This window comes from Entelurus aequoreus, linkage group LG16 (assembly GCF_033978785.1).
Source record: "Entelurus aequoreus isolate RoL-2023_Sb linkage group LG16, RoL_Eaeq_v1.1, whole genome shotgun sequence".
Classification (NCBI taxonomy): domain Eukaryota; kingdom Metazoa; phylum Chordata; class Actinopteri; order Syngnathiformes; family Syngnathidae; genus Entelurus; species Entelurus aequoreus.
Window position 1 is genome coordinate 48,872,608 of NC_084746.1, and position 19,338 is coordinate 48,891,945.

General features: G+C 37.4%; 1 protein-coding gene across 1 annotated transcript in view; it reads left to right on the top strand.

The window, feature by feature from the left end:
• Positions 1-868: 868 nt before the first annotated feature.
• LOC133631398 (junctional cadherin 5-associated protein) overlaps positions 869-19,338 on the top strand; it is a 47,785-nt gene continuing 29,315 nt past the window's right edge. Inside the window, exon 1 of the mRNA XM_062023594.1 lies at positions 869-1,075. The gene's annotated coding sequence lies outside the window, so the exon portion shown is untranslated. The remainder of the gene's footprint in view (positions 1,076-19,338) is intronic.

Genomic DNA, 19,338 nt, shown 5'->3' on the forward strand with positions numbered 1-19,338 from the left:
TCATAATAAGTTTGAAGAAATATTTCACAAATATTCTTCGTCGAAAAAACAGAAGCTAAAATGAAGGATTAAATTCAAATTTATGTATTATTCTTTACAATAAAAAAAATAAATTTACTTGAACATTGATTTAAATTGTCAGGAAAGAAGAGGAAGGAATTTAAAAGGTAAAAAGGTATATGTGTTTAAAAATCCTAAAATAATTTTTAAGGTTGTATTTTGTCTCTAAAATTGTCTTTCTGAAAGTTATAAGAAGCAAAGTAAAAAAAATAATGAATTTATTTAAACAAGTGAAGACCAAGTCTTTAAAATATTTTCTTGGATTTTCAAATTCTATTTGAGTTTTGTCTCTCTTAGAATTAAAAATGTCGGGCAAAGCGAGACCAGCTTGCTCGTAAATAAATACAATTTAAAAAATAGATGCAGCTTACTGGTAAGTGCTGCTATTTGAGCTATTTTTAGAACAGGCCGGCGGGCTACTCATCTGGTCCTTACGGGCTACCTGGTGCCCGCGGGCACCACGTTGGTGACCCCTGCTATAGACTATATAGTATATACCGCATGTTATTTTTGTACAACAACAACTGTCGAACGTTATAAGGTACAAATTCAACAAGTACAACATCAGCACGGACGGTATAGCCAAGTTGTGGTTAAGAAGGTGGATTTTTGTTCCTTATATTTACCAGAAACGAAGTGATCCGAACACACGACCCGGGGCTCGAAGAACCCGTATGTAGCTTAGTTGCCCGGATGTCGGCCCTCACCCATTGGGTGTAAAATATTGTGATGAAAGTGATGAAAAATGGAATATACAATCAAAACGATACAATGATGTTTGTTGCTATGGACAGGTGAGGGGAAAAAAACCCGGTGTCCGGCTTAAGAAGGTCTGGAAGGAACCATCGTGGAGCGCCGCCCCGCCCCGCCCCGCCTCGTCGGTGTCGACGGGAGCCCAGTCCGAGGCAGGCAGCAACCGGCGCGTCCCCGCCTACCAATCGGCATGCTCGGCTCAAGCTGTGCGCCGTGTGCCGCCATGAGCAGCAACCCACCGCCGCGCCACGCTTCTCGCCAGGTAACGTTTGCGTCGTCACATTTGGACGCTTTCGTCTCTTTTCTTGCAACGTGGGTTTTTTTTTTTTTTTTTTTTTTTTTTTTTTTTTTTTTGCAGCCGGTTTCTAGGGAGGGGTTGCTATGCATGCATGCGCACTTGTGTGCGCGTATGTCGGTGTGTGTGTGTGTGTGTGTGTGTGTGTGTGTGTGTGTGTGTGTGTGTGTGTGTGGCTGGCCAGGTTTGGCGGTAAACACTCCCAGTTTAGCGCATCTGCAAGCCGTGCAACGTTTGTTGATGCACGCAGATTTGCGCTTCATCGCCATGTGATGATTTGTTCCCCCCCTCAGGGTTGGTCCCGGCATGTGCGAGTTAAAAGTGCAGGTGGAGCTCATGTGTCTCCAGGGGTGGAGCAGGTATGGAGGCAGGCTGGTGTTGCCATATTGCAGTGCCCCCCCTCGCAGCCTTATAAGCCCCCCCCCCCCCCTCCCCTTGCGCTGGCTGACAAGTGCGCGGATGTATTATTGATGGACGTTTTGTTATGATAGCGGAGGTGTATTTTTCACCTGCATCATTCATTCATATCGGCGGGAAGGGAGAGTTGGGATGGAGAGCATGTTGCTAAGGTAAAGATGCAGATTCGTGTGCTGCACATGAACTTGCCTTCAAATGCATGCAGAACTTTGTGTAGCAAAAAAAAAAAAAATTGACCTTTGTCTGCTGTTGCTATGCAAGTTTTTTTTTTTTTTTTTTGCTGTTTTGAGGTCAGACGCTCTTTTTTTTTTTTTTTTTTTTTTGCAAAAAAAGGTTGGATTTTCAGATAACTTGTTTGGGCGTGCATTGACCCTTAAAGTGCACATTAGGTGTAACAAAGTTGTGTGAACCAATGCGGTTCTGGAAGGTGTTCTCTGCAGAGTGCTTCAAGCTATAGGAGAACCTCCAAGGTCTAATAAAATGTTCCAGGCTGCTGCTCCACCTCCAGTTTTTTTCCCCCTCATAGAAAACTATAGGGGTGTCCTGATGCAACTTTTTTTTTTACTGCATACCATCCCAATATTGGAGCCTTGATTATTGATCGATATGATATCAGGCCTATACGTTATTTCAGGGGTCACCAACCTTTTTGAAACCAAGAGCTACTTCTTGGGTAGTGATTAATGCGAAGGGCTACCAGTTTGATACACACTTAAATAAATTGCCAGAAATAGCCAATTTGCTCAATTTACCTTTAACTCTATGTTATTATTAATAATTAATGATATTTACACTTAATTGAAGGGTTTAAAAGAGGAGAAAACACGAAAAAAAAATGACAATTAAATTTTGAAACATAGTTTATCTTCAATTTCCACTCTTTAAAATTCAAAATTCAACCGAAAAAAAGAAGAGAAAAACTAGCTAATTTGAATCTTTTTGAAAAAATTAAAAAAAGAATTTATGGAACATCATTAGTAATTTTTCCTGATTAAGATTAATTTTACAATTTTGATGACATGTTTTAAATAGGTTACAATCCAATCTACACTTTGTTAGAATATATAACAAATTGGACCAAGCTATATTTCTAACAAAGACAAATCATTATTTCTTCTAGATTTTCCAGAACAAAAATTTTAAAAGAAATTCAAAAGACTTTGAAATAAGATTTAAATTTGATTCTACAGATTTTCTAGATTTGCCAGAATTTTTTTTTTGAATTTTAATCATAATAAGTTTGAAGAAATATTTCACAAATATTCTTCGTCGAAAAAACAGAAGCTAAAATGAAGAATTAAATTCAAATGTATTTATTATTCTTTACAATAAAAACAAGTAATTTACTTGAACATTGATTTAAATTGTCAGGAAAGAAGAGGAAGGAATTTAAAAGGTAAAAAGGTATATGTGTTTAAAAATCCTAAAATAATTTTTAAGGTTGTATATTTTCTCTAAAATTGTCTTTCTGAAAGTTATAAGAAGCAGAGTAAAAAAAATAATGAATTTATTTAAACAAGTGAAGACCAAGTCTTTAAAATATTTTCTTGGATTTTCAAATTCTATTTGAGTTTTGTCTCTCTTAGAATTAAAAATGTCGAGCAAAGCGAGACCAGCTTGCTAGTAAATAATTAAAATTAAAAAAATAGAGGCAGCTCACTGGTAAGTGCTGCTATTTGAGCTATTTTTTAGAACAGGCCAGCGGGCTACTCATCTGGTCCTTACGGGCTACCTGGTGCCCGCGGGCACCGCGTTGGTGACCCCTGCGTTATTTTATTACGGAATGGTAGAAAAGGTTTCATCAAGTAAAATTAGTATAACAGAGAAGTACGTTTTGAAAAACACTAACCTATTTATTATTAACTGTTTGGAATCCATCCATCCATCCATCCATCCATTTACTACCGCTTGTCCCTTTTGGGGTGGCGGGGGGTGCTGGAGCCTATCTCAGCTGCATTCGGGCGGAAGGCGGGGTACTCCCTGGACAAGTCGCCACCTCATCGCAGGGCCAACACAGATAGACAGACAACATTCACACTCACATTCACACACTAGGGACCATTTAGTGTTGCCAATCAACCTATCCCCAGGTGCGTGTTTTTGGAGGTGGGAGGGGCCTATCCCCAGGTGCATGTCTTTTGGATTGTGAAGTGAATTATATTTATGTAGTGCTTTTCTCTAGTGACTCAAAGCGCTTTACATAGTGAAACCCAATATCTAAGTTACATCTTTGAACCAGTGTGGGTGGCACTGGGAGCGGGTGGGTAAAGTGTCTTGCCCAAGGACACAACGGAAGAAGCGGGGATCTAACCTGGAACCCTCAGGTTGCGGGCACAGCCACTCTACCAACCGAGCTATACCGCCCCAAAATTGGAAAAAATTGACATATACTGTCTTTAAATTCAAATTTTTTTTCAATGTTTTTTTTTCCTCCCCCATCCATCCATCCATCCATCCATCCATCCATCCATCCATTTTCTACCGCTTGTCCCTTTTGGGGTCGCGGGGGGTGCTGGAGCCTACATATTTTTTTTGCGACACTTCGTGGCCACAATAGCTAATTAAGTTTAAGACACAGTAGGTTGAATGACGCAGACACGTTTGATACTGGATATCTTCTAACACAGTGTTTTTCAACCACTGGTGTACCGTGAGATGTTGTTTGTTGTGCCGTGGGAAATTATGCAATTTCACCTAATTGGTCGGAAAAATATTTTTTTGCCAAAAAACTAACAATGTGCCATTGTAGAGTGTCTGTGCTGTCTGGAGAACAGCAGAGTAACCATGTAATACTCTTCCGTACCAGTAGGTGGCAGCAGCTTTGTAAGCCGACTTTGAGACAAGAGAATTAAAGGCCTACTGAAAGCCACTACTACCGACAACGCAGTCTGATAGTTTATATATCAATGATGAAATCTTAACATTGCAACACATGCCAATACGGCCGGGTTAACTTATAAAGTGACATTTTAAAATTCCCGCCACACTTCCGGTTGAAAAACTCCTTTGGATATGATTTATGCGCGTGACGTCACAAAAGCAACGGAAGTGGTTGGACCCTATCGGACCCGATAGAAAAACCTCTTGTTTTCTTCGACAAAATTCCTCAGTATTCTGGACATCTGTGTTGGTGAATCTTTTGCAATTTGTTTAATGAACAATGGAGGCTGCAAAGAAGAAAGTTGTAGGTGGGATCGATCGGTGTATTAGCGGCTAAGTACAATACTTACAGCAACACAACAAGGACTACTTACTACGCCTAGCCGATGCTTGCCGCCAAACCCACGGATGAAGTCCTTCGTCGCGCCGTCGATCGCTGGAACGCAGGTGAGCACGGCTGTTGATGGGAAGATGAGTGCTGGCTGGCGTAGGTGGAGCGCTAATGTTTTTATCATAGTTCTGTGAGGTCCGGTTGCTAAGTTTCTAAATTAGCCTTAGCGTCGTTAGCAACAGCATTTTTAAGCCTTACCAGGCTGAGAATTTTTAACCGTGTAGTTACATGTACATGGTTTAATAGTATTGTTGATCTTCTGTCTATCCTTCCAGTCAGGGGTTTATCTATTTTGTTTCTATCTTCATTTGAGAACGATGCTATCACGTTAGCTCAGTAGCTAAGTGTGTCACCAATGTATTGTCGTGGAGATAAAAGTCACTTTAAATGTCCATTTCGCGTGCTCGACTCTCATTTTCAAGAGGATATAGTATCCCAGGTGGTTTAAAATACAAATCCGTGATCCACAATAGAAAAAGGAGAGAGTACATAGTTCTGTGAGGTCCAGTTGCTAAGTTAGCCTTAGCGTCGTTAGCAACAGCATAGTTAAGCCTTACCAGGCTGAGAATTTTTAACCGTGTAGTTACATGTACATGGTTTAATAACATTGTTGGTCTTCTGTCTATCCTTCCAGTCAGGGGTTTATTTATTTTGTTTCTATCGTCATTTGAGAACGATGCTATCATGTTAGCTCAGTAGCTAAGTGTGTCACCGATGTATTGTCTTGGAGATAAAAGTCACTTTAAATGTCCATTTCGCGTGCTCGACTCTCATTTTCAAGAGGATATAGTATCCGAGGTGGTTTAAAATACAAATCCGTGATCCACAATAGAAAAAGGAGAGTGTGGAATCCAATGAGCCAGCTTGTACCTAAGTTACGCTCAGAGCGAAAAAAGATACGTCCATCACTGCCTCTCAAGTCATTCACTGTAGCGTTCCTCATCTACGAATCTTTCATCCTCGCTCAAATTAATGGGGTAATCGTCACTTTCTCGGTCCGAATCTCTCTCGCTCCATTGTAAACAACGGGGAATTGTGAGGAATACTAGCTCCTGTGACATCACGCTACTTCCGGTACAGGCAAGGCTTTTTTTTTAGCAGCGAGCAAAAGTTGCGAACTTTATCGTCGATTTTCTCTACTAAATCCTTTCAGCAAAAATATGGCAATATCGCGAAATGATCAAGTATGACACATAGAATGGATCTGCTATTCCCGTTTAAATTTAAAAAAATCATTTCAGTAGGCCTTTAATGATGGTTATGGTTTTGAAGTCATTATCAAACAATTGCGTCAGATATTTGATGAGAAGGACTTTATTAGTCAATATAGGCTATTGAGTTTCGTTTTTGTTAACATTTTCTGCTGGTGGTGTCTGTCATGTAGCGGTTACTCGGGTCACAGGACAATACCGGAACCATTGTAAGGGGAACTTAAGGGCGGGGGACACAGGATATGATGACATGTGTTGTGTGTTGGACACCTGGAAGTGGAAAAAGTAAGAGCGGGATTAAAAAAGGCAGAAAAAGACAATAAGCTTTCTTTCGGTGTATTATTAAGTTTGGATTGCTAATAAGTGAACTAATAAGTAGAGATGTCCGATATTGGCTTTTTTGCCGATATCCGATATTCCGATATTGTCCAACTCTTGATTACAGATTCAGATATCAACCGATACCGATACATACAGTCGTGGAATGAACACATTATTATGCCTAATTTTGTTGTGATGCCCCGCTGGATGCATTAAACAATGTAACAAGGTTTTCCAAAATAAATCAACTCAAGTTATGGAAAAAAATGCCAACATGGCACTGCCATATTTATTATTGAAGTCACAAAGTGCATTATTTTTTTTAACATGCCTCAAAACAGCAGCTTGGAATTTGGGACATGCTCTCCCTGAGAGAGCATGAGGAGGTTGAGGTGGGCGGGGTAGGTGTATATTGTAGCGTCCTGGAAGAGTTAGTGCTGCAAGGGGTTCCGGGTATTTGTTCTGTTGTGTTTATGTTGTGTTACGGTGCGGATGTTCTCCCGAAACGTGTTTGTCATTCTTGTTTGGTGTGGGTTCACAGTGTGGCGCATATTTGTAACAGTGTTAAAGTTGTTTATACGGCTACCCTCAGTGTGACCTGTATGGCTGTTGACCGAGTATGCCTTGCATTCACTTGTGTGTGTGAAAAGCAGTAGATATTATGTGATTGGGCGCTCTGTACTTCTCCCTACGTCCGTGTACACAGCGGCGTTTTAAAAAGTCATACATTTTACTTTTTGAAACCGATACCGGTAATTTCCGATATTACATTTTAAAGCATTTATCGGCCGATAATATCGGACATCTCTAGTTACAAGTGAAAATTGACCTGGTGTGCCTCAGGGGTTTGAATTGTGACCACTGACATAGTACATTCCACACTTTGAACATGTGCGAATCTGTGCTTTTCGTGAACTGTTCAAACACGCCAGTGCTAGAGTTGAAGCAAAATCAGACCCGACGCTTATTGTCATGGTTACCATGACAACCAAGCCGGACAGAGCCTCTACCAGTCTCGTGTACTTTATTTAGTTGAGCGGAAATGTACTCTACGTTGTTTTTGCTTACCCTGCGCAAACGAATACCATAAACGTTTGGGATAATGTTTTTTTTTTTTAATTAAATCAACATAAAAAACACAAGATACACTTAGAATTAGTGCACCAACCCAAAAAAACCTCCCTCCCCCCATTTCTTTCTGTTATCAATATTGTGGTTCCTACATTATATATCAATATATATCAATACAGTCTGCAAGGGATACAGTCCGTAAGCACACATGATTGTGCGTGCTGCTGCTCCACTAATAGTACTAACCTTTAACAGTTAATTTTACTCATTTTCATTCATTACTAGTTTCTATGTAACTGTTTTTATATTTTACTTTCTTTTTTATTCAAGAAAATGTTTTTAATTTAGTTATCTTATTTTATTATTTTTTTTAAAAAGTACCTTATCTTCACCATACATGGTTGTCCAAATTAGGCATAATAATGTGTTAATTCCACGACTACATATATCGGTTGATATCGGTATCGGTTGATATCGGTATCTGTAATTAAAGAGTTGGACAATATCGGAATATCGGATATCGGCAAAAAGCCATTATCGGACATCCCTAATTGTGACATTTGTTAAAGTTAAAGTAGCAATGATTGTCACACACACACTAGGTGTGGCGAAATAATTCTCTGCATTTGACCCATCACCCTTGATCACCCCCTGGGAGGTGAGGGGAGTAGTGAGCAGCAGCGGTGGCCGCGCCCGGGAATCATTTTTGGTGATTTAACCCCCAATTCCAATCCTTGATGCTGAGTGCCAAGCAGGGAGGTAATGGCTCCCATTTTTATAGTCTTTGGTATGACTCGGCCGGGGTTTTAACTCACAACCTACCGATCTCAGGGCGGACACTCTAACCCAGTGTTTTTCAACCACTGTGCCATGGCACACTAGTGTGCCGTGAGATACCGTCTGGTGTGCCGTGGGAGATTATCTAATTTCACCTATTTGGGTTAAAAATATTTTTTGCAAACCAGTAATTATAGTCTGCAAATGATGTGTTGTTGTTGAGTAAGCAGGTAAAAAGGTAACTAATGCTTAAACCAAAAATAAACAAAAGGTGAGTGCCCCTAAGAAAAGGCATTGAAGCTTAGGGAAGGCTGTGCAGAACCAAACTAAAACTGAACCGTCTGCAAAGTATACAAAAACAGAATGCTGGACGACAGCAAAGACTTACTGTGGAGCAAAGACGGCGTCCACAATGTACATCCGAACATGACATGACAATCAACAATGTCCCCACAAAGAAGGATAAAAACAATTGAAATATTCTTAATTGCTAAAACAAAGTAGATGCGGGAAATATCGCTGAAAGGAAAACATGAAACTGCTACAGGAAAATACCAAGAAAAGAGAAAAAGCCACCAAAATAGGAGCGCAAGACAAGAACTAAAACACTACACACAGGAAAACAGCAAAAAAGTCCAAATAAGTCACACTTACTTTGAGACAAGAGCTATATTGATGCATGCTTGGTTATGGTTTAAAGCAGGGGTCACCAACGCGGTGCCCGCGGGCACCAGGTAGCCCGTAAGGACCAGATGAGTAGCCCGCTGGCCTGTTCTAAAAATAGCTCAAATAGCAGCACTTACCAGTGAGCTGCCTCTATTTTTTAAATTGTATTTATTTACTAGCAAGCTGGTCTCGCTTTGCTCGACGTTTTTAATTCTAAGAGAGACAAAACTCAAATAGAATTTGAAAATTTCAAGAAAATATTTTAAAGACTTGGTCTTCACTTGTTTGAATAAATTCATTAATTTTTTTACTTTGCTTCTTATAACTTTCAGAAAGACAATTTTAGAGAAAAAAATACAACCTTAAAAATGATTTTAGGATTTTTAAACACATATACCTTTTTACCTTTGAAATTCCTTCCTCTTCTTTCCTGACAATTTAAATCAATGTTCAAGTAATTTTATTTTTTATTATTATAAAGAATAATAAATACATTTTAATTTAATTCTTCATTTTAGCTTCTGTTTTTTCGACGAAGAATATTTGTGAAATATTTCTTCAAACTTATTATGATTAAAATTCCCCAAAAAAATTCTGGCAAATCTAGAAAATCTGTAGAATCAAATTTAAATCTTATTTCAAAGTCTTTTAAATTTCTTTTAAAATTTTTGTTCTGGAAAATCTAGAAGAAATAATGATTTGTCTTTGTTAGAAATATAGCTTGGTCCATCCATCCATCCATCCATTTTCTACCGCTTATTCCCTTTGGGGTCGCGGGGGCGCTGGAGCCTATCTCAGCTACTATTGGGCGGAAGGCGGGGTACATCCTGGACAAGTCGCCACCTCATCGCTTGGTCCAATTTGTTATATATTCTAACAAAGTGCAGATTGGATTCTAACCTATTTAAAACATGTCATTAAAATTCTAAAATTAATCTTAATCAGGAAAAATGACTAATGATGTTCCATAAATTCTTTTTTTAAATTTTTTTCAAAAAGATTCGAATTAGCTAGTTTTTCTCTTCTTTTTTTTCGGTTGAATTTTGAATTTTAAAGAGTCGAATTTGAAGATAAACTATGTGTCAAAATTTAATAGTAATTTTTTTCGTGTTTTCTCCTCTTTTAAACCCTTCAATTAAGTGTAAATATCATTAATTATTAATAATAACATAGAGTTAAAGGTGAATTGAGCAAATTGGCTATTTCTGGCAATTTATTTAAGTGTGTATCAAACTGGTAGCCCTTCGCATTAATCAGTACCCAAGAAGTAGCTCTTGGTTTAAAGTCATATCCAACAATTACGACAACGACTTTTTACCGTCAACTGAAATTAGTTTTTTAATGATTTCTGCTGGTGGTGTGCCTACGGATTTTTTCAACGCAAAAAATGTGCCTTGGCTCAAAAAAGGTTGAAAAACACTGCTCTAACCACTCGGCCACCGAGTAGGTTGCTACTCCAACTAGCAGCGGGGAGGCTCATAACACTCATTTCAACTTGCAACCTAAAAGATAATTAGTCGAGAGACAGCTTGTATCCCCAAAAATCTCGTAAACTGAGCCGAGTTACCGCTGTATACTGTAAATAAATGAATGATTATCACTTTAAACTTTTATTGAAGACGCCTGTTGGCGCCTGGACGGACTGGGAAGGAGAGGAAAAGAGAGGTACCTTCACTGCAAAAAGTCAGTGTTTAAAAACAAAACAAAACAAAAAAAAATAGGGGTATTTTATTTGAACTAAGCAAAATTATCTGTGAATAGAACAAGAAAATTCGGCTTGTCAAGACTTTCCAAAACAAGTAAAATTAGCTAACCTCAATGAACCCAAAAATACCTTAAAATAAGTATATTCTCATTAATAGCAAGTGCACTTTTCTTGTTAAAAAAAAAAAGACCTTTTTACTCAATATGTTGAAAAATGTTCTTAAATGAAGTAAATGCTAGTGCCATTATCTTGACATAATGATATGCGCTGGGCATTACATTTCTTGAAACCAGCAAACTTATACTAAAACTAATTTATTGTTCTTAATGGAAAGGCAACAAGGCAAGCGCTTGTTACTCTCGGGGTCTCCTAGCCGCTCAGGCAAATCATATGCTCTAAAAATGCATTTTTCCATGGATAACATGACATCATCGCGCCAAGTGCGTGCTCTTTCAGTCAATTAGTGCGCATATATACATATATCATTTTTTTAAATTGTAATTTTGAAGAATTTATCTGAATGTGCATGAACTATTTCTGTTCAAAATTGTTAGAAATGTTAAATGTTTAAATATTAACTGTCCGTTTACTGTACTGTGCCAACTGTACTACTATATGAGTACGTGTTTTCTATTGTTTCATTGAAAATAAAACAGCAAAGTCCATTTGGCTGTCATCTGTTTTAATTATGAGACACATTTGTGTCAAAGTCATGATTTGTTTTTTTTCATGCTTGAAGTAAGAAATGATGACTTTAAAAATGTAGTTTTATACTTGTGAGTGTTGATGACACAGCTTTGCAACAGTCGATATTCTAGTTTCAAGCATGTTTTACTCAATATAGCTCATCAAATCTCAGCATTAAGCTGTAATATCTTACTGAGATCATTTAGGACAGGGGTGTCCAAACTTTTTCCACTGAGGGCCGCAAACGGAAAAATTAAAGCATGCGGGGGCCATTTTGATATTTTTCATTTCCAAACCATAACAAAATATATGGATTTTTTGTATTTATTTTACCTTTCGGGGTCCCGGGGTCCATAAAGGGTCTCAGTTATTAAAATGTTAAAAATAAGTCTAATTTGTATTATTATTTTTTATTTAACGCTTACAGTAAATCTCTATATCAACTTTAAAAAAAAAAAAATGTTTTATGGCTTTTCTGTCAAAAACAACTTTGTTTTTTATAGTAAAACTGAAATATGCAGTATTTAGTAATTAGAGCCCTAAAATATCAATAATGCAGGACACCATTGATTTTAATTATTTCATATTTTTGAGTCATCACAGTGAAAAGATCAATAAAATACCACTAAATATATTTGGGATCCAAAAGGTGCCCCACTCATAAAGTGACACATTTTTATTAGTTTTTTTTATTTTTTACTTTCATCACTTAAGTTACGAGATCAACTTCAGATATATCTGTCAAATTTTTACGTGTGAACTATTATTTTGTTTGTTTTATGCTCTTTTGTCAAAGAAAACTTTGTTTTTATATGGCAGCCACACAATATATGCAATATTTACCACATAAAACATTTTAAAGTGAAAAATTTGAACTAATTGGAGCTTTGAAAAGAATTAATTATAACATGGATTTTTTTGGTCATTATTTTCTTTTTTTTAGCAGTGGCAAAAAAAGAAAAAGAAAGAAAGACAAAAGGAAAAAAAAAAAAACAGCCTGCGTGGAAGCTTTTGTGTCAACATTGCAACTTTTTCTTGTTCGATTTCACCTCATTCCACTTTTTTTAATGTTCATTTTTATTTTTTGCAATAGCATTTCCAGAATGTGTGGCGGGCCGGTAAACAATTAGCTGCGGGCCGCACTTTGGACGCCCCTGATTTAGGACCAAAACCCTTAAAACAAGTCAAACACTCTAACATAAAATCTGCTTAGTGAGAAGAATTATCTTATCAGACAGAAAATAAGCAAATATCACCCTTATTTGAGATATTTAATCTTACTTAGATTTCAGTTTTTGCAGTGTTGGTCTTCTTTCTCAAATTCAGAACTGTTTCTCACCTTCATTTTCTAAGTGCTGGTTCTCGCAACTTTCTTTGGCCCCCTTGTGGATTATTTTGTACTCAACCAGTCATTAACATGGGATTATTATCCCATTTAGAGAATATTGTCTTGGACTCAGTAACTGTGCCATAAATGCCTTAAAAGCCACAATGACAGCAAACAGTACAGTAAGAACTATACCATCTCAACAATGACAGGTATTTTACAAATCCTAAAGCAGGGGTGTCCAAATTGCCAGACGTCGCAAGTTAAATAAAAATCCTGGATCCGTGGTGTGTCTTGAGTTAAATTTGAATTCAATCAATCAATCAATCAATGTTTATTTATATAGCCCTAAATCACAAGTGTCTTAAAGGGCTGCACAAGCCACAACGCTGAATTAGCTGCCAATGTTTGCTGAATATCTGTTCACACCAGTGGCGTGCGGTGAGGTTCATGTCTGGTGAGGCACTGCATCATCACAGTCAGATTTACAAACATATGAACCCTAAAGAGTATCTTATTCACCATGTGATTGGCAGCAGTTAACGGGTTATGTTTAAAAGCTCATACCAGCATTCTTTACACAACTGTAGCACACAAAAAAGCACATTTAATTAAAAAAAAACATTATTATGGTCTTACCTTTCTTGCTGGACATCCACACAGCCAGCCTTTGCGTGTGTACCACGCCGTTTGAAAAGAACGGGTCTTCTACCTCCTGCTTCGATTGAAAGTCCAGTTTAGAAAACGGTTTTATTTTACATATGTAATCCTCCATGTTTTTAATAAAAGTCCAAGCGAGAGGAAATAAACAATCGCTGCACTAATTGACTTGCAAACTTTTTTTTTTTTTCTTCTGCGGCGAGGAGGCCGGATTACTGCGAGCCTCAACCAGTACGTCTTTTGCAGCAGATTTATGAATGCTCAGCACAAGAAATACGTTACACACATACAGTTGTTGACAAAAAACACTGTACATCAGTGGCGTGCGGTGAGGTTAATGTCTGGTGAGGCACTGCATCATCACAGTCAGATTTACAAACATATGAACCCTAAATAGTATCTTATTCACCATGTGATTGGCAGCAGTTAACGGGTTATGTTTAAAAGCTCATACCAGCATTCTTTACACAACTGTAGCACACAAAAAAGCACATTTAATAAAAAAAACATTATTATGGTCTTACCTTTCTTGCTGGACAGCCTTTGCGTGTGTACCACGCCGTTTGAAATCAATGACTCACTTTCATTATAGTATGAGTCCATTGTATCGCGTAAATGGCGTAAACTATCCTTAATGCTGAAACGTCAGAATATGTGTAATTTATTAATGCTGAAATTCTGACAACTGACGTTTCATTCCATGATAGCTTTTAATCCGGAAAATGTATGTGTGTGAGAGAGAATCAACAGCTGATACAATGGACTCATACTATAATGAAAGTAAGTCATTGATTTCCAGAATATGTGTAATTTATTAATGCTGAAATTCTGACAACTGACGTTTCAGCATTAAGGATAGTTTACGCCAGGGGTCACCAACCTTTTTGAAAGCAAGAGCTACTTCTTGGGTACTGATTAATGCGAAGGGCTACCAGTTTGATACACACTTAAATAAATTGCCAGAAATAGCCAATTTGCTCAATGTACCTTTAACTCTATGTAATTATTAATAATTAATGATATTTACACTTAATTTAACGGTTTAAAAGAGGAGAAAACACGAAAAAAATGACAATTACATTTTGAAGCATAGTTTATCTTCAATTTCGACTCTTTAAAATTCAAAATTCAACCGAAAAAAAGAAGAGAAAAACTAGCTAATTCGAATGTTTTTGAAAAAATTAAAAAAATAATTCATGGAACATCATTAGTAATTTTTCCTGATTAAGATTAATTTTAGAATTTTGATGACATGTTTTAAATAGGTTAAAATCAAATCTACACTTTGTTAGAATATATAACAAATTGGACCAAGCTATATTTCTAACAAAGACAAATCATTATTTCTTGTAGATTTTCCAGAACATAAATTTTAAAAGAAATTCAAAAGACTTTGAAATAAGATTTTCTAGATTTGCCAGAATAATTTTTTTGAATTTTAATCATAATAAGTTTGAAGAAATATTTCACAAATATTCTTCGTCAAAAAAACAGAAGCTAAAATGAAGAATTAAATTAAAATGTATTTATTATTCTTTACAATAAAACAAATAAATTTACTTGAACATTGATTTAAATTGTCAGGAAAGAAGAGGAAGGAATTTAAAAGGTAAAAAGGTATATGTGTTTAAAAATCCTAAAATCATTTTTAAGGTTGTATTTTTTCTCTAAAATTGTCTTTCTGAAAGTTATAAGAAGCAAAGTAAAAAAATTAATGAATTTATTTAAACAAGTGAAGACCAAGTCTTTAAAATATTTTCTTGGATTTTCAAATTCTATTTGAGTTTTGTCTCTCTTAGAATTAAAAATGTCGGGCAAAGCGAGACCAGCTTGCTAGTAAATAAATCAAATTTAAAAAATAGAGGCAGCTCACTGGTAAGTGCTGCTATTTGAGCTATTTTTAGAACAGGCCAGCGGGCTAAACCCCTGGTTTACGCCATTTACGCAAGCGTTCTTCTTCTCCTCCTCTTTGGGCTTGCCGTTTAACCATCAAACAAACGCCGTGGGAACATCGCCCCCTGGAGTTACAAATTCCAATGGGTAACAGATTTCGGTACAACACCGGCATTGGTATACCTTTAATTATTACCTCCTGCTTCGATTGAAAGTCCAGTTTAGAAAACTGTTTTATTTTACATATGTAATCCTCCATGTTTTTAATAAAAGTCCAGGCTAGAGGAAATAAACAATCGCTTGCAAACTATTTTTCTTTTTTTTTTTTCTTCTGCGGCCGAGGAATGATCTCTGAGATCACTACCGCCCTCTACCACCAGGAGGCCGGATTACTGCGAGCCTCAACCAGTACGTCTTTTGCAGCAGATTTATGAATGCTCAGCACAAGAAATAGGTTACACACATACAGTTGTTGACAAAATACACTGTACATTATATACCTCAGCTAACTAAACTATGGAAATGTATAATATAATTCATATAGCAATACGGTCTCACTGCACAGCAGGCCAGCAGTTAGCCGAGTCATTGTGCACAATCCATGTTGAGGCACAACTGAGTGACGTGCCTCAACTGGCTGCTGATCACCGCACCGTCTCTTCTCAGTATTTGAACGGAAAATGTGAAAATAAAAATAAAAATAATCTAAAACTGGTGAAGTTAAATGGAAAATAACTTTAGTAAAATCACTGGATACATATAACAATTTAATTAATTTTTTTTTCTTTTTACATTTTTTTTCTTTCCATGATGGCAGGTGAGGCCCCGCCTCCCCTGCCTCTAGTGACGGCACGCCACTGGTTCACACGTCGTGGACAAATGTCAGTAAACCTGGTTGTTGACCGTGAGTTTTATTTGGAAGTTTCTGGAGCTCAGTGTTACTTTTATATGCGCAAAACAAAATAACCTTCCCCCACTCATGGTGCATATAAACCATAACCAACACCAGAAATTCAACTTACATGGGGCCTGATTTGCTAAAGGTTTGTGTGTACTAAAACACGTGCAAACTTGATCTACTAAATTTGTGCAAAGTGGATTGCGTCCGTTAAGTGAGTGCACTACACATTGCAAAAACTGAAAACTAAGTATCTCAAATAAGGGTGATATTTGCTTATTTTCTGTCTGATAAGATAATTCTTCTCACTAAGCAGATTTTATGTTAGAGTGTTTTACTTGTTTTAAGGGTTTTGGTCCTAAATGATCTCAGTAAGATATTACAGCTTGTTGCTGAGATTTGATGAGCTATATTGAGTAAAACATGCTTGAAACTAGAATGTTGCAAAGCTGTGTCATCAACACTCACAAGTATAAAACTGCTTTTTTAAAGTAATCATTTCTTACTTCAAGCATGAAAAAAAAAATGATGATGCTGAGCGCTTATCATTATGTCAAGATAATGGCACTAGCATTTACTTATTTAAGAATATTTTTCAACATAGTCAGCAAAAAGGTCAAAAAAAATTTTTCTGAGAATGTACTTATTTTAAGGTATTTTTGGTTTCATTGAGGTAAGCTAATTTTACTTGTTTTGGAAAATCTTGACAAGCCGAATTTTCTTGTTCTATTGGCAGATAATTTTGCTTAGTTCAAGTAAAATACCCCTCATTTTTGTATATTTTTTGCAGTGCATTTTGTGTCTCTGTCTTCATTTATATGCAAAATGTATGCTGATCATCAAAACGGCCACTAAACTGAGAGGAGAAGAAAGAAATATAATTATTTAAGCACGCGCAATGTGATTCATCAACAATCGTCGCCGTTTTGCGAGCACTATTTTGTGTTTTTATTCAGCACGTGTCCAAAGGACGTGCAAAATGACAGTTCCACGCACGGACGTGTCAACATTTTGGACTGCCAGAAATAAAAAAACATTAGACGTGTCGTCTATTCAGCAAGTTCCTTTTATAATTTTAATTGCTGCTTGATGACTTATGTTGCTAATTGAAACAAATTCAAACAAATTTGTTTTGGTGTCTGTTGGCGTTTTTTATTCATCTTTTTTGTTTTGTTTTTAATTTAGGAAATATATTACTAGAATATATCTCCGACATGAAAATATGTCTTCCATTGTGCATTTTTTTTTGCATGTAAGTCATTCCAAATGTTGGAATGCCCTGGTGGTGCGATCCTCAACCTCGCGCACAGAATTAAGTGTCAGTGGGCATTAGTGGTGTCCCGATACCAATATTTTGGTACCAAAATGTAATCCGATACTTTTCGGTACTTTTCGATACTTTTCTAAACAAAGGGGACCACAAAAATTGGCATTAATTGCTTTATTTTAACAAAAAATCTTAGGGTAAATTAAACATATATTTCTTATTGCAATTTTGTCCTTAAATAAAATAGTGAACTTACAAAACAACTTGTCTTTTAGTAGTAAATAAACAAACAAAGGCTCCTAATCAGTCTGCTGATGTATGCAGTAACATATGTGTCAGGTTTAAGCACCGAACTATCTATTAAAAAGGACAAGAAGCAAGGAATCAAGCAGAGACAGATTTAAATTTTTACTCATGAGGAGAAACGTATGGGGCTGCACACTCAGTTAAAGTCTCCCACCATGCTCTGAGGTACAGCCCCCGCACCCCCCATTTAATTCAGGAGTTCCCTAGTTACATCACTGAGGCTGCTTCTAAAGGGAGGGGACACTTATTATGCAAGCAGCTCAGTAGACACAATACGTGATTATTCAGAATGGAAAAGTGCTGAGCCTCGTGATTTCGCCCTCCCTCTGCTTTGTCTGCGTTGAGGTACTTGTGGTCGTCCTTGGCTGTTTGCAGGCTGAAAAACACAAACCGCGGCAGTGAGCCACTCCTAACTTGCAGTGGAAGATAACAAGTTATGTGCCTTTAAGCATAAGAGTTGTGTGATAACTTATATATAATTATTCTAACAATATCGTGTCATTTTCAATTCTAATATTTTTTCAGCATTACTAAAGGCCTACTGAAATGAATTTTTTTAAAAATTTAAACGGGGATAGCAGATCCATTCTATGTGTCATACTTGATCATTTCGCGATATTGCCATATTTTTGCTGAAAGGATTTAGTAGAGAACATCGATGATAAAGTTCGCAACTTTTGGTCGCTGATAAAAAAAAAGCCTTGCCTGTACAGGAAGTAGCGTGACGTCGCAGGTTGAAAGGCTCCTCACATTTCCCCATTGTTTACACCAGCAGCGAGAGCGATTCGGACCGAGAAAGCGACGATTACCCCATTAATTTGAGCCAGGATGAAAGATTTGTGGATGAGGAACATGAGAGTGAAGGACTAGAGTGCAGTGCAGGACATATCTTTTTTCGCTCTGACCGTAACTTAGGTACAAGCTGGCTCATTGGATTCCACACTTTCTCCTTTTTGTATTGTGGATCACGGATTTGTATTTTAAACCACCTCGGATACTATATCCTCTTGAAAATGAGAGTCGAGAACGCGAAATGGACATTCACAGTGACTTTTATCTCCACGACAATACATCGGCGAAGCACTTTAGCTACGGAGCTAACGTGATAGCATCGTGCTTAACTGCAGATATAAACAAAATAAATAAACCCCTGACTGGAAGGATAGACAGAAAATCAACAATACTATTAAACCATGGACATGTAACTACACGGTTAATGCTTTCCAGCCTGGCGAAGCTTAACAATGCTGTTGCTAACGACGCCATTGAAGCTAACTTAGCTACGGGACCTCACAGAGCTATGCTAAAAACATTAGCTCTCCACCTACGCCAGCCAGCCCTCATCTGCTCATCAACACCCGTGCTCACCTGCAATCCAGCGATCGACGGAGCGACGAAGGACTTCACCTGATCATCCGTGCGGTCGGCGGCTAGCGTCGGATAGCGCGTCTACTATCCAACTCAAAGTCCTCCTGGTTGTGTTGCTGCAGCCAGCCGCTAATACAGCGATCCCACCTACAACTTTCTTCTTTGCAGTCTTCATTGTTCATTAAACAAATTGCAAAAGATTCACCAACACAGATGTCCAGAATACGGAATTTTGCGATGAAAACAGAACTGTTTGTATTGGATACAATGTGTCCGAATACCTCCGCTTCAACCATTGACGTCACGCGCATACGTCATCATACATAGACGTTTTCAACCGGAAGTTTCCCGGGAAATTTAAAATTGCACTTTATAAGTTAACCCG